Source organism: Neoarius graeffei, chromosome 28, assembly GCF_027579695.1.
Source record: "Neoarius graeffei isolate fNeoGra1 chromosome 28, fNeoGra1.pri, whole genome shotgun sequence".
Lineage (NCBI taxonomy): Eukaryota > Metazoa > Chordata > Actinopteri > Siluriformes > Ariidae > Neoarius > Neoarius graeffei.
In genome coordinates, this window is record NC_083596.1 from 1,355,449 (window position 1) to 1,359,936 (window position 4,488).

A 4,488-nucleotide genomic window follows, 5' to 3' on the forward strand; every position below is an offset into this window, starting at 1 on the left:
CTCACCCCATTGGCTGTTCCTGGTCACATGATGATCGAAAAGGAAGTGTTTCCAGTTCTGCAGTTTACACTTCATGCCTCTGTTCTGAAATGGGAAACTTCTGTCACTTTGTCTTCATCCCATATACACGTGTACTGACTAGAACTCAGAACTATTTTAAGGTTCTAAGGTTCTCTCAGTAGAGTCTGATCTAATGATATAATGACTGTTTATTAACTACAGAAGGAATGCTCAGTAGAACCCAGTACAACTCTTAAATATGCAATGAACCCTTGAAGAACCCTTTCTGAGAGGAAAACACACTGTTGTCGGGTTCCATATAAAACCTATAAGAGTTTCCCTACACGGACAACCAAGGAACTTACAGGGTTCTACATAGAACCTTACGCAGAGTGCTGACATCAAAACATCAAAACGGTCAAAGTACAACCATTTTTAGAGCCTAAGAAACTTTAACTATCCAAACAATCCTTTATTCTAAAAAAAATTAAATATACATACTGTGTGTGTGTGTGTGTGTGTGTGTGTGTGTGTGTGTGTGTGTGTGTGTGTTACATGAGGAGAAATAAACCTACAGTCAGACAGGTATTTTGCATTAAACAGAGATGACATCATCAGGAAGTGAGAGAACACACACATGGGGGAGGGGCTGTAACTGTGCAGTGAAAACACAGGAAGTGACACATCACACTATGTAGTGGTTTGCGACACGCACACCAGTGATGGGTGTGGCTCAAACCGCCATGCACACAGGTGTTTCACATCATGTGGTGTATTATGCAGTCCTGGCTGCAGTGCATGATGGGAATGTTTATTTCTACACAGTGTAGAGTTTCAACAACAGTCAGGCAGAAGACAAGTTCAGTGGGATTTACATGACGTTTACTTTGGGAAAATTAATAATGCAGTTTATAAATTCATATTTTAAATGTAACTTGATTTTAATATCAAATGTAACAACAGCTTTTTATTATAAAATCAGTGTTTTTATGAATTTTAAGACTTCTGTCCAGAAATGACTTCCATGTTATATCAGTGATGTGAACAGAGACAGGAGAGCTCTCACCTGATTGGCTGTTATAGCTGTCAGTCATCAGGTTCTGACTGGCCCTGACTGCAGCCCCACCTGGAAACATTTAGAGAAATAAATAAACTCAAACATTCACTTTGTGTCTTTAATTCTATAGCTGTAGTTTTTAACTTGTATTTCCATATATTTAAGGTAAATTTAAACACATTTGTTAATTTTCTATTGAAGTGTTACTCTGTATGTGTAATATACTGAGACTGAAAAACCCGCCCACATTTACAGCTCTGATCTGATTGGCTCATACGGCTGCCAATCATTGAGAGCAGTAGTGCTGTCTGTGTGAGATTCATCACATCACATTGGTGGCATGGTGGTGTTGTGGTTATCACTGTCACCTCATAGCAAGAAGGTTCAAGCCCAGTGGCCGACGGGGGCCTTTCTGTATAGAGTTTGCATGTGTCTGTGTGGGTTTGGTCCGGTTTCCCCCACAGTCCAAAGACATGCAGGTTCCTTCAAAGGGGTTGAAAATTAATTGGGGCGTTGCCCTTATTCCTCCCCATCACAAACTATGTGACGAGTCAAAATTAAAAAAAAAAAAAAATCAGAGAACAAAAACACACAAAAAGACAAACACAGCAGCTATTGTTGTCAAAGAAGAACACACTTCAACTCAGTAACTCCCTCAGAGCCAATCAGCTGATCTTAAAAATGTAAAACTGAATGTAAAACTAAAACCACACAGATTTAATACTTGTCATTTTTAGGGCATACCTAACAACATGTTTTCTTTCTCTCTCTCTCTTCCCCCCCCCCCAATCTGTCCCTCTGAGTTACATGTTGATCCTGGGATTGAGATGCTGGCCTCTTCTGCCCCTCGGACCTGCTTGATCCATCCTGGTGCCCTGTGTCTGGTCGGAGTTTTGTCGCCCCACTCCTGTGAAGGACGGCCCCATGGGGACAGTTGAGGGTTATACCTGTTAAAACTGTTAATATTATAGTCAGGCTGTCTGTTGTTGCCCAAATGAGGATGGGTTCCCTTTTGAGTCTGGTTCCTCTCGAGGTTTCTTCCTCATGTCATCTGAGGGAGTTTTTCCTTGCCACCGTCGCCACAGGCTTCATCATTGGGGATAGATTAGGGATAAAATTAGCTCATGTTTTAAGTCGTTCAAATTCTGTAAAGCTGCTTTGCGACAATGTTTATTGTTAAAAGTGCTGTACAAATAAACTTGATTGATGATGACTTGATAAAACTGTAAAAAAAAACATAAACCTCTAAAACTATAAAAATATAGAACTGTAAATAAATAAATAAATCCCTAAAACTGTAAAAAAAATTTAACCTCAAAAACTGTAAAATTGTAAAACTGTGAAAAATGTAAACCTCAAAATGTAAAACTCTAAAAACAACACTGTAACCATTTTAACTTTACAGAACTTTTAGCCATTTTGTGGCTCGCTGACATAAAATTCCACATAAAATCTCTGTCTCTTCCATTTTACCCAGAATTCTCTGTGTGCAGCGTCAGGCGGCCTGCAGGGCGATTTTAATCACCATGAAATAAATTCACACAGAGAACCAATCAGCACACAGGAGCTCCCACAATACACCAATCATACAAGAGCTCGGGAACAGACAGGCCCCGCCCCCTGACAGCTGGGCCTATTGTATAGTGGGTCATGGTTCAATAACTAATCACACACACTCACACCCGTGTGTGTGTGTGTGTGTGTATACGTTACATTTGTTGCTGCACCTGCATAGTGATTACCCTTTAAACTGCCACCCCTCCCCCACTGACAGGGCCTGTGCATAAATAAATGCACCCTGGTGCAGCTGGGGAGAATAAAGAGCCGTGTGGAGAAAGAAAAGTTTGTTCAGATGTTTCACCCTCACTGTACAAAGGACATTGTGTTGCTGCTGACCACACCCTATACAAACACACACACACACACACAAGCTTTCCTCACAGTTACATGGTTATAAACGAACAGAATCGGTTGTTTTTTATTCAACAGACAGAGTCTTTGCTCGCACGTCTCCACATCAGGTCCTGATCCTCGACTCCCTCAGTTCCACATTCTTTAATTTATAATTTCATTCTCCCTTATTTTTCCTGACTACTACTTGCATATTTTTGTGAATTGTTTTTTGCTTCCTCATCTGCTTTCCTTGATGTTCTGTTGTTCTACTTCCTTAATTCTCCTACAGTCACATTTCCCGAGTTTCCTGGTCTGACTGTTTCTGATTTCCAGTTTTCTGCCCCTTGCACTTCGCCTCATTTCCATTTTTCCTGTTGTGAAGATTTCATATTTTTCTAGCTGTCCGAGTTCATCTCAGGTTTCCGAATTGTTCTGGTTTCTTTGTGATGACAAAAGTTTCTGCTTCTTTAAAATCTGAACAGCTGTCTCACTCTCTCCCTTATTCTCTGTCTCTCTGTTCACTAAAATCACAAATCTGACAATGAAACAAAAAAGAACATTTAAGACACTAATTAAATTATTATCTACAGTAATACCACGACTACTACTACTACTACTACAAATAATAATAAGAAGAAGAAGGAGAAGAAGATCTCTGTATCTCTCTCTCCGGGGCCGTCACTAATTGCCCCTCAGTTGGGTGGTGATCCCTCGCTCTCTCTGATCTCTGGGGGAAGAAAAGCCGAGCGTCTGTCCCTCGCTCACCCCTGAGGGAGGGCAGATGGTGGCCGAGGCCCAAAATTAGCACAAGAATGGAGAGACGGAGTGATGGAGTGATGAGAGGAGGAAAACTTTGCGTGTGTGTGAACAGCCGTCTGTCTCGTTCACTGTCTTTCTCAGTTTCCTGCTTTCTTTCTTTCTCTCTCCTTTTCTACTGTGCTGTGTGTGTTAAAGACATCTTGTTGTCTCTCTCTCACACACACACACACGCGCACGCGCACACACACACGCACACACGTCACCCCAACTCTATAACTGCCTGTGTCACCAGTAATCAACAAAGCGTGGCTCGTTATGTTATGACATTTGTTGACATTTTGAAGAAGACAAACGATGAAGGACAATATGGCAGTGACATCATCACATTCTCATCAGCCAATCAGCTGCCAGGAAGGGTGTGCGCTTTACAGTTCATTAAGATTCATACACACACACACACACAGGGGAAGGGGTTTATGATGTTGTGCTCTCATTATGATTCTGTTCATTAATCTTTATTTTCTTAATAATTATGTATTTATTAAATGTTTTTTTTTATTTTAAGTATTTCACAGTTACAGCTCCAAACGATAAAAACCTGCTCATGTTCTTCATTTACTCTCCAACACATCACAAACATGAGGAGATGAGCTCAGTGCTGCCCTCTGCTGACTCTCTCTCACACACAATGAATTAAACAGCGGAGTTTCATCGCCGCCTAGTGGCCAAAACATGTTGTGTTTTATATCTGATTATGACATGAGCTGATTTCACATCCT

The 4,488-nt window shown here is 40.9% G+C and overlaps 1 protein-coding gene across 1 annotated transcript in view; it reads right to left on the reverse strand.

The window, feature by feature from the left end:
* Positions 1 to 1,126, reverse strand: part of LOC132875575 (serine/threonine-protein kinase PAK 3) — a 57,341-nt gene extending 56,215 nt beyond the window's left edge. The window contains exon 1 of the mRNA XM_060912453.1: positions 1,067 to 1,126. The gene's annotated coding sequence lies outside the window, so the exon portion shown is untranslated. The remainder of the gene's footprint in view (positions 1 to 1,066) is intronic.
* Positions 1,127 to 4,488: the final 3,362 nt, after the last annotated feature.